The sequence below is a fragment of the Cervus elaphus genome, chromosome 23, assembly GCF_910594005.1.
Source record: "Cervus elaphus chromosome 23, mCerEla1.1, whole genome shotgun sequence".
NCBI lineage: Eukaryota > Metazoa > Chordata > Mammalia > Artiodactyla > Cervidae > Cervus > Cervus elaphus.
In genome coordinates, this window is record NC_057837.1 from 38,745,098 (window position 1) to 38,757,143 (window position 12,046).

Here is a 12,046-nt window from a genome sequence, read left to right on the forward strand (position 1 = left end):
TGCCTCTGGCTTGAAAGGATTTGGGTGATTACCACCCAGGTAACCCAGGAGAATCTTCTCTGTTAATGTCAACCCATCAGTAACCTTAATGACATCTGCGGAGTCCCTTTGGCTGTGTAAGGTAATGCCATGTGGACTGAACCATTAGACCCATTCCACCCAGGTTGACATGCGCTCTGTCTTTCTCCACCATGTGAGCACACAGCAGGAAGGTGCCACCTGCAAACCAGGAAGAGCGTTCTCATCAGAACCAGTGTGGCACCTGACCTCAGCCATCCAGCCTCAAGAACTGGAGGAATAAGCGTCTGCTGTTAGGACACTCCGTCTACAGTGCTTTGTTGCAGCAGCCCCGGCTGAGACAGGCTGGGTACACATGGGTGTGATGTATCATCAGAGCCATGGTTCTGGGGTGTGGGGAGTAGCATCTTCTTGGAGACCAGAGTTCTGTCTGCCCCCAAACCCATCATCTAAGTCCTACCCTCAACTCCTCCTCCAGGAAGCTGCCCCCATTCAGCTGTCATCTTCCCAAGGTTCTATGTCCTCCCTTTTTTTCCAGCCCTGTGTTCTGGCTGTGGGTGGGTGTTATCCTGTCTGGGTCTCGCTTCCACACCACTATCTCGATGTTCAGTTTGTGGTACCCCCTCGGTCAGAGACCTCAGCCTGGATGACAGGTTACAGGGCTCAGCTGCACAGCCCCCCAGCACCAGTCTGCCCCCGAAGGTGGGAATCCATACCAAAATTGCTTGTTGAATGAATAAATGAACTCCTTGATATTTTTTTTTGAAAAACATGCACGTAAGGAAAAAAAAATCTAAATAGTACAGAGGAGCATGGAGGAAGTTCAGTTCTCCATCCCTCTCCTGGCCACCTTCTCCTATTTTCACACCCAGAGGCCCCCGCAGTTACCAGCTTCTGTGTGTTCTTCCAGATGGGCACACACCCCAGTGGGCATAGTCCACTTCTCACCTTCTTGTTTCTGCAGGAATGACCACCAATCTCAGGTGCTCTTTACCACCTTGCATTTGAACTTATTCTGTAGGGTCTCACATAGATCTCTTCTCCAAAGAATGCCCTCCTGAAGGTCAAAGGTTATACTTGACTACCCAACTGAAACTTCTCCTAGTTGCCTGTGTCCTTTAGGGAGGACCTGACGATGGACTGCTTTACAAGTGAAGGAGGTAAAATGGACCCCTCTACCTTGAAACCAGTCAATCTTAAAGAAAATCAACCTTGAATATTCACTGGCAGGACTGATGCTGAAGCTCCAATACTTTGGCCCCCTGATGTGACGAGCCAACTCATTGGAAAAGACCCTGATGCTGGGAAAGATGGAAGGCAGGAGGAGAAGGGGATGGCAGAGGATGAGATGGTTGGATGGCATCACAGCCTCAATGGACACGAGTTTGAGCAAGCTTCAGAAGATGGTGAAGGATAGGGAAGCCTGGCATTTTGCAGTCCATGGTGTCGCAAAGAGTCAGACACAGCTAAGTGACTGAACAACAAAAGCCTTGAGGGATATTTACTGCCCCTTGAGTGTGAGGGGTCCTGTCATGGTCCCACCAGTCGGGGCATTGGGATGTGAGCCCAGGAAGGACAGCAAGAGGCGCAGGGTTTGCATCTGAGCAGGTCCCCTCTGAGCTCAACCCAAGGGGAGTTCAGGGAGATGCCAGGGATGCAGCTTGAGGGCGTCCCACCAAGGACAAGGGCTGCAGAGGGGCTGCTCCTGGGACAGTGGTGCTGACTCCCAGGCACACTGGGTTGCAGACACCCAAGGTAGCCCTCAGGCAGCTACAGTCAGCTAGAGAAGATGGGGGAGGGAGTCATGCAAGACCCAGAGATCGGAGCACAGCGGGGGCTGACTCCCAGACACCTCACCTGGGGGCTCTGATTCTTGGGGGCAGCAGGACCCAAGGGTGAGAGCCTGGACCCTGGGGCCGGGACACCTGGGGCTGGGTCTTGCGCTGGCCATTTCCTGACTATGGGACAGCACATCGCTGTTCTTTATTAGTTTAAAATACACCTCTTACTGGAGAAATCTGCAAACCATAAGTGTGCAGCTCCACAAATTTTCTCAAATGGAACAAACCTTTGAAGCCAGCACTTGATTTGAGAAACAGAAATTGTCAGTACCTCAGGAGCCCCCCTCAAGCCTCTTCTGTTCCTCCCTCCTCGTGGGTGCCCGCTGTTTTGACTTCTGACATCGTGCTAGTGCCTGCTCGTGTATTTCGGGTAAACGGCTTTTTCACCCCAGCATCTTCTTCTTCCTCCTGTGTCTGAGCCCCAGGCATGCTTGTGGGACGACGTGGTTCACACGCATTCCTGCTGAGCAGTGTCCGTGGTATTTGAGTTGTTTCCAGTTGAGGGCAGTTTCCACCAGGGATGCTGTGAACCTTGTACGTCTTGTGACCAGAAGTCCCTTTCCGCCACTTAGCGTGTGTTAGCGTCTCGCCCACATTTGCAGTGACAGCCATGGTGTGACATCTGGCACCCAGTAGGTGCTTAGCAAGGAGTGTTTGCAGGGTGAGTCATGAATCAGGAGGCCAAGCAGGTCCAGGGTGGGTATGCAGCCCATGTTGGCATCAGGCCTCTGGTTAGCCTGGTGTTGGATCTGCTCCCTTTACTTGTAGCCCACCTGCTGGGTTTCAGAAGGAAACTGACAATGGGAAGGAGTCGAGTCCCTCGAGAGTCCCCACAGCAGATGTTGGAGATGTGCTTTTCCTTTTCTTTGGAGGAAAAATTCTTTCAGACCTGTGACTCGGATAATCCCATGAAACATCTGTGACCCCCTAAAAATATCTGCTTCGTGCCGTTTTGTGGAGCACAATGTTTATACAGCCTGCAGTGTAATTAAATGGATGTTTGGTTACCTCTCAAGAACAGCTGTAGGCTCCCCAAGCCCAGGATGGGGTTTGCAGGTGCCCGTGAAGCCGGGTGGGCAGGGAACCCTGGCTTTTGGTGGGGGTGGGGCATGGAGGGGCTACAGCGATGCAGCCAGGGAGGAGTCGGGGAAGATGCTGGGATGCGCGGCCACTTGGCCTGCTGGACCGTGGGTATTTCCACATTTCCATCTGGCAAACCCTGGACCATTTCCTACCGAGGAGAGATTTTCCCTTAAAGAACTAATCAGAAGGTGCTTTGCCCCTAAGTGGTTCTTTTGGCTGTTTTGTAGCCTGAGGGGGTTAAGTGCTATTAATGGTTGATGTTTTCTGGAGATGTTCATGCTTGTTTCCAGGGAATGACATATATTAATCAAGATTTTAGCCAGTGAGGGGAGGGGCTGCATTTTTTCCTCTTTCTTTTCACCAATAAAGAGTATGGCTGAAGAATTTTTTTTTATGAAAAAGTCCCCTAGCTTTTAAGCTGAGCAAGTTTATTTTTGTCCCCAGAGGCTTCCACAACAGGATCATAGCCTGGTAGAGGCTGTGAGCTCAAAACTCCTGTGCAGCCTGAGTGAAAGCGTTAGTTGCTCAGTTATGTCTGACCCTTTGAGACCCCATGGACTGTAGCCCACCAGGCTCCTCTGTCCATGGGATTCTCCAGGCAAGAATACTGGAGTGGGTTGCCATTCCCTTCTCCAGGGGATCTTCCCAACCCAGGGATTGAACCCGGGTCTCCTTCATTGCAGGCAGATTCTTTACCATCTGAGCTAACAGGGAAGCCTGAGGACTCTCTTGAAACACGGGTGTCTCTCCGGAAGTGGGTCTGAAGCACAGGCACGTTGTGGGGTGGGATTCTGGGGGACTTTGAGGAGGAGTTTGGAGTTTGGAAGGCAGTCCAGGGACAGCCCCTCTCCCCTGACTACCCTTTCCTTGGGAATTCCGCTGTTTGCGTGAGGAAGAGGGACGCCCGTTTTAAACATGTATCCATTCATTTGAGCCCAGCACAGCACATCCATTCATCAAAGGTACTCACCACATCCAGGAGCTCCTTCTCTGTATCTCAAGTTACCAAGGGCCCGTTTTCAGCCTTACTAGCACCCGCAGTGTCACAAATTACCACCAACGGCCTTACGATTCTGCCTCCAAGAGAAATTTCTGATAATAAAAAACCAGTAAGAGTTCATGTGCTTTTTTTCTGATCTAAGTCTGGCAGAGAGTGAGTTGGGAAGTTTTTCTGAGGACCCTGAACTTTTCACAAAGATGTTTACCTGGTTGATGAGATCTTTTGATCTCACCTTGGTGGGTGGGGATAGTTTAACAATCTTGCAGCACCCCTTAGAAAGAATAGCATATAACACTAGCCGCCAGAGCCCTTGCTGACCTAGAGGTGGCCAGGCCCATGAGGGCCATACAGAACACTAGGTGGGGAACAACGCTCTCCCCATGGCAGATCTGCAATGAAATTACCAGATAAATTCTAATGACAGGGGTAGATGAGACCATATGATTAATTGTTTAATAGAGGTAATAAAAATTTAGAATAAAACCCATCAATTATGGAAAACTAAAAGTTCCCAGGTTGCAGATGAGAATCCTGCAGTTTAAAAAAAAACAGAGATTAGTGGAAGCTTTTAAAAGTGTATGAATGTGCCACAGATTGGGAGAAAATATTTGCAAATTATGTGACCAACAAGGGATTAGTCTTCAAAATTTACAAACAGCTCACGAGGCTTAATAGCATCAAAACAAATGATCCAATCAAAAAATGGGCAGTAGACCTAAACAGATATTTCTCCAAAGAAGACATACAGATAGATGGCCAAGAGGCACATGAAAAGATGTTCAACATTGCTAATTATTAGAAAAATGCAAATCAAAAGTACAATGAGATATTGACTCACACCAGTCAAAATGGCTATCATCAAAAAATCCACAATGATAAATGCTGGAGAGGATGTGCAGAGAAGGGACCCCTCCTACACTGTTGGTGGGAATGTAAATGGTGCAGCCACTATGGAGAACAGTATGGAGGTTCCTTAAGAAACTAAAAATAGAGGAGTTACCCTAAAAATAGGGTCATAAAAATATGACCCTGCAAGCTGATCAAGCTGGAATCAAGATTGCCGGGAGAAATATCAATAACCTTAGATACACAGATGACACCACCCTTATGGCAGAAAGTGAAGAAGAACTAAAGAGCCTCTTGATGAAAGTGAAAGAGAAGAGGTGAAAAAGTTGGCTTAAAACTCAACATTCAGAAAACTAAGATCATGGCATCCAGTTCCATCACTTCATGGGAAATAGATGGGGAAACAGTGGCTGATTTTATTTTTCTGGGCTCCAAAATCACTGCAGATGGTGACTGCAGCCATGAAATTAAAAGACGCTTACTCCTTGGAAGGAAAGTTATGACCCACGTAGACAGCATATTAAAAAGCAGAGACATTACTTTGTCAACAAAGGTCAAGGCTATGGTTTTTCCAGTAGTCATGTATGGATGTGAGAGTTGGACTATAAAGAAAGCTGAGTGCTGAAGAATTGATGCTTTTGAACTGTGGTGTTGGAGAAGACTCTTGAGAGTCCCTTGGACTGCAAGGACATCCAACCAGTCCATCCTAAAGAAGATCAGTCCTGAGTGTTCATTGGAAGGACTGATGTTAAAGCTGAAACTCCAATACTTTGGCCACCTGATGCGAAGAGCTGACTCATTGGAAAAGACCCTGATGCTGGGAAAGATTGAAGGCAGGAAGAGAAGGGGCCAACAGAGGATGAGATGGTTGGATGGCATCACTAACTCAATGGACACGAGTTTGGGTAAACTCCGGAAGTTGGTAATGCATAGGGAGGCCTGGCGTGCTGTGGTTCATGGGGTCACAAAGAGTTGGACACGATTGAGCAACTGAACTGAACTGATGAACCCGCAATCCCTCTCCTGGGCATATATCCAGAGAAAAACATGGCCTGAAAGGATACATACAGCCCAATGTTCATTACAGTACTGTTGACAATAGCCAGGACGTGGAAGCAGTCTAAATGTCCAAGGACAGAGGAATGGATAAAGAAGATGTGGTACATATATGCAGTTGAATATTACTCAGCCATTAAAAAGGAAGGGAAAGGATAGTTAGAGAGTTTGGGATGGACAGATACACATTGCTATATTTAAAATGGTTAGCCAACAAGGACCTAGTGTATAGCACAGAGAACTCTGCTCAATGTTATGTGGCAGCCTGGTTGGGAGGGGAGTTTGGGAGAGAATGGATACATGTGTATGTATGGCTGAGTCCCTTTGCTGTCCACCCAAAATTATCACAACATTGTTAATTGACTGTATGCCAATATAAAATGAAAAGTTTTAAAAGAAAAAAAATAAAACACTTAGCTAAAAATAAATAAATAAAAATATATGAATGTGGACCCAGCTGGGTGAGTGGGTGGAATCTCACAAGGCATAACTGTTGTGTTCTCCAGGAAGTAGGTGCAGACCTGGCAAGGTCTGAACCAACCCCTCTGACCATCCGAGGAGAAACGTCTAGGCCCAGTCTTGCTCCATTCTTGGTTGGATGTGAACTCAGCTTGACCCTGAGGAGTCAAAGCTGGAGGCTGTAAGCAGGACCCAGGGCTAGATGAAAATGGGGCCTCTTGGTTCAAAACTACTAAGAAATTAGAGATGGTGACAGCAGGGCATTTGGCCAAGTGTGGGGCCTTCTGAGAATGGGCTGAGCCACGGAGCGGGTCATGTGGCCATGAAGACAGTCCTGGCTCAGCCGACCACACTGCTCACTCCTGCACGTGTCCTGTCTTGAAGGGGGTCTGAGCAGTTCACCCCACGTCTGCTGCAGGTCGCAGGAATAGATCACTCTGTCCCTGGCTCTAAAGTACATGCCCTCATTCAGCACAATCTTAGGAATTGGTACTTCTGATGGAACATGGCTAGAGAAGAGGCAGATGGTGTTCCCAGAGTGCTGTTTTCTTCAACTTGTGGAGGAAGGAACTGAGAGAAGCAGGCCGATGCTCACTGCAGGAGAGATGAGACCATCATTCGCTCTGGCTGCCGCATGGGTCTCCACCCCACCCCAACCTTCTCAGTCAGAGAATCCTAATGGCTTATCCTCCTGGAGGCCGTGGGCTGCCACGTATGTAAAAAGACCGTGGACTGGGGCCTTCAATGGCAGAAATTTCTCACAGTTCTGGAAACTGGAAACCTGAGATGGGGTATAGCCTGGTCGGGTTTTGGTGAGAGGCCTCTTCCTGGCTTGTAGACAGCTGTCTTTTTACTGTGTCCTCAACCTGGCGGAGAGAGAGAGACAGAGACATACAGAGAGAGAGAGAGAGATACAGGCAGACAGAGATGTAGAGACAGAGACACAGAGACAGAGAGCAGCCTCTCTGACGTCTCTTCTAACAAGGGCTCTAATCCCACTGTGAGGGCCCCACCCTCATGACCTGATGACCAAATACCATCAGGTCAGGGATTAGGATTTCAGCATATGAATTTTCAGGGTGTGGCTTGAAGCAGCCCACTGACCACCAGTGGGCTTGTGATTTTCCCTAAAGTTCCCCTGTTCCCCCTTCCTCCACCACCACCACCACTCCCACCCGCCACAGCCAGCTGCTCAGAGGTGAACCTCTGGGGGATCTGAGCCTGTTTCTCGGAAACATGCTTCTAGTCGCCACCTTTGTTTTACAGACTCAGGTGCAGGGAAGTCCGGTAGCTTCTCTAAGGCCACACAGCCTGGTGCTAGAACCCGGTTTTCTTAACCTGCAGCAAGAAAGATGGAGTTGCACAGAGCTGGGGCCCTGGTCGCTCCTCCTTATTCTTTAGGTAGGGGCAGTGAGAGACCCCAGCTGACTGCCCTCTCTTTTGCAGCAGGGGTTGCACAATGTTTCAGGCTCCCACCTTCACCTTCCCCCCCATTCCCCCACCCCCACTGCTGGTGAGGCCACAGCCACCAGTTCCTTTTGAGAAGAGAAAGGGGCTTGAGTTTTCCAGGCAAATACAATTCCATATTCCACCTTAAGCAGCCTCCACAGGATGCGTGCGCACAGGAAATGCACGTGGCTTAAACTGCTCCTATACCAAAGCGGATGCTAGCAAGTGGCAACAGTGATTAGAAACACAAGCATCAGACTGCGGGAAACTGCCCTAAAATAGCAGCCTCCTCCGACCCCCTGATGGAGATCAGTGTGTAAGGAGCGGGGAAGTCAGTGATGCCCTGTGTCCCTTCTGCTGGCAGAGCAGAGTCTCTCCTTTCCCTTTTGTGTGAGAAGGGAACAGCCAGACCCAAATCTGGGGGAATTCACTCCCAGGGCCCTGCTGTGTAGGGGCTCTGGGCTGGCTTGTGGGTGTCCACCCCAGATACCGGCCTCGGCAGACCCATGCACAGGGGTGAGTGCCAGGCCAAGGAAGTTTCATTTCTAAGCATCTTGTGATAGTGGAAAGAGACAGAAGACATGAATTCTATTCCTGAATCTTCCATGAACTGTGTGACTTTGGGCAAGACATTGCATCCCCCTGGAAGTGTTCCCTCATCCATAAAAGGTTACTTATTGGCTCATTCTTTCTCTCCTGAACCCCCAAAAAGCTATTAAGCACTTCTTTGCACCTGGCCCAAGGATAGGCTCCAGAGACTAGAGACGAGTAACTCAGGGCTGTGAACTTCAGGGGCGTGTGCAGACTGCATCACTACCACGGTTCCTCATCCTGCTCGATGTCTAATCTACCCCCTTGGCATTTGCTCTCACAGCCCCTTTCACTGAAGAGGTGAGGAAAGAGTCTATTTTCCCAATCTACAATAGAATCATCACATAGAACGTGGTGGAAATGACAGGGTGCCAATTCTGAGAGTGCCCTGGCACATTTCCTTCCTGCCCTCTGTTATTGTCATGAAAGGGCACGCCCCCTGATTCCAGGAGGAAGATGAGATGCACGGAGCAGAACCATGCCTGCTGCGGCTCACCCAGGCCAGCCGACCCCCGGTTAACTCAGACACAGACGCCAACCAAGCCAGTGTCAGCAGAGCCTCCAGCCCAGACCAGCCTGTTCCCAGCTGACCTGTTTGGTTCACAGCATTGTTGTGGCCATAGTCAGCTGCTCAGAGCTCTCAGGCAAGCAGACATTTCAACACAGTGGGATGAATACTTGGAAGACAGGGACTGATGAGGAGGTGGAGTGGGTTGGGTAAATACAGAGAAAGGTGTTTAACTCCACCTGGGGCTCAGAGAAGGATCAAGGAGGAGATAAAACCTTCACGCAGCCCTGGAGGGTAAGTAGAACACAGACGGAGTGAACTAGATGGAGGATCAAAAACTGATTGCTTGAAGTGTGAATACAAGTTACAGTTAATTTCCTTTGACCTGCATAGTATTTTGGAATTTTTCAAATTAGCTGCTAACATTTAAAAACAGGAAGATTTCTTATTAAAATTCAGATTTTACCATTCCAAAAAAATGTGGAAAACCTGGTGATACTGGGTCTGCTTTCTTGCTTGGCAAAAACGTCTTGGAGGTAAGCAGTGGCTGCCTCTTTAGAAAGGATGTCCTCTCCGTTCCCTGTGGTCCCTTGTCGTCCCACCTCACTCACTCTGAGACTTCCTACTCCCACAGACCTGAGTCTTCACCTCCTGGGCCAGGCAGCCTTCCTGGTCCCTGATGGTTCAGGGATTGGAGGCAGGAGGAGAAGGGGATGACAGAGTTGGGTGGGTGGTGGGTTGGGTGGATGGCAGACAGGTTGGGTGGCATCACCAACTCGATGGGCATGAGTTGAGCAAACTCTGGGAGATGGTGAAGGACAGGGAAGCCTGGTGTGCTGCAGTCCCTGGGATCGCAGAGTTGAACTTGACCGAGCGACTGAACAACGGATGGTTCCAATTTCGCTTATTCCCTTGACTCTGTCCAGTCGAGGTTGTCCTATCTATCCTGCTTCTCCCCAGGGCTATATTTTTTTGTTTCCAGGATTTTGAATCAGTCTTTTTAATATGCATTTGTTCTTTTTTGTATCATTAAAAAATTAAAATGTTAATTTTGAGATAATTGTAGATTCACCTGCAGTTTTAAGAAATAACACAGAGAAAGCTCATGTGCCCTTTGTCTGATTTCCTCTCATGAGAACACCTTGCAAAATTATGTTTCAATATTACAGTCAGGATACTGATATCAGTGGAACCCACCCACCCCTCTGGTTTAGATTTCCCAGTTTTTCTTGTCCTCAATCCTGTGTATATTTAGCTCTCTGCAATTTTATCACATGTGTAGGCTTGTGAACCCACCAGCCCACTTATGATACAGAGCATTTCCACCACCACAAAGATCTCTTGTGTTTCCCTGTTACAGAAATTCCCATTGCTCCCCTATGCCCTTCCCCGCCATTGCCCACAAATCCTTAACTCTTGGTAAACACTAGTCTGGTCTCCATTTTTATAATGAAATTGCACAGTATGTAACCTTTGGGACTGACTTTTTTTTTTCCACTCAGTATAATTTTCTGGAGATTTGTCCATATTGGTGTGTGTATCAGTAATTTGTTTTTTTTTATTGTAAGCATGTTCCATGGTATGGATCTACCACAATTTTCACCTGGGATATTTCTAAATTTTGGCTCTTATGAATAAAGCTTCTAGGAACATTCACACACAGAGCTTTGTATGAACATAAATTTTCATATCTCTGGGATAAATGCCTGAGAGTACATTTCTGGATCATTGGGTTGTGGATCATTGTGTTTGGTTTTATAAGAAGCTATCAAACTGTTTCCCAGTTTGGATGTAGCATTTCACATTCCTACCAGCAATGTGTGGGTGATCCAGTTTCTCCATGTCATTGCCAGCATTTGGTGTTGTCACTCTTTTATTTTCACTATTCTGATGGTTTTGCAGAGTAGCTCACTGTGGTTTTGATCCACCTTTCCTGTTGGCTAAGATGTGGGGCATCTTTTCATCATGTGCTTTCAAAACGTGGTTCCATCTGTACGTCCTCTTTGGTGAACTGTTTGCTTTTAAGGGAGGAGGTAGCTTGATTCAGCTCCTGGAATCAAACTGGTTGAAGTCTTTCTACATTCATTGGCCCTAAAAGCCATAATCCTAGGCAGCAGGAGGCACTTCCTTTTCAGGGAGCCTGCAGGGAAGCCCCACCCTAGCTCCTGTCTTTAAGCAGTGAACCTGGTGTCTTCTGCCAGAATAACTTTGTCCCCTTTGGAACACCTTTATTCCAATGATCCTAGCCAGAATGTCCAAGACTGTGCCTGGCTAACTTCACGCTGAAAACATTCCCTGTGTTATCGGGGGCTCTCTGATTCTTCACTCCATAGCCCCAAGTCTTTGTTTTTCAGGAGAACGCTGATGTCAGCTCAGCCTTCTGCTGATGTGTGTTGTATGGGTTCTGTGCCTGACAACCCTTTGGGTGATGGATGGCAAGATGGAGGAGGCTCTGCACAGAGGACAGGTGTTAGGTGGGGTCCTGTGAGTGGACACGGTAGGGACCCTGTCTTTATCCTCTCAGCCCATCCCACGGGACCCCTACAGACATTCTTTTTTGTTTTTTAACTTTTAAAAATGGCTTCCCTAGTGGCTCAGATGGTAAAGAACCACCTGCAATGCCAGACACCAAGGTTCGACCCCTGGGTTGGGAAGATACCCTGGAGAAGGGAACAGCAACCCACTCCAGTATTCTTGCCTGGAGAATTCCATGGACAGAGGAGCCTGGGAGGCTACAGTCCATGGTTTGCGAAGAGCTGGACATGACTGGGTGACTAACACTTTCACATCTATGTATTTATTTATTTTTATTGTTTGTCCATACTGCACAGCATGTGAGATCTTAGTTCCCTGATCAGGGATCGAACCAGTGCCCCTGCAATGGAAGCATGGAGTCCTAATCATTGGACCACCAGGGAAGTCCCAAACATGAGTCTTTGAAAGCTGTCCCAATGATTAAAGATCCAAAACTACTTCTCCAAAGTACATTTTTCTCCAAGCCAGAATGTTAAGGCTGTGGGGACTCAGAGGTGACTGACCCCACATGGTTTTGGACCTCTTCAAGTCTGGCTGTCATTGGACTATCTGGGTAGCAGGGACTAGCCAGCATGGTGGACAATCAAGATGAGTCTTGAAGGGCTTTGCAAACAGTAACACATCAGCCTTTGCCAGTTATGACCCTTCATATTTTGACCT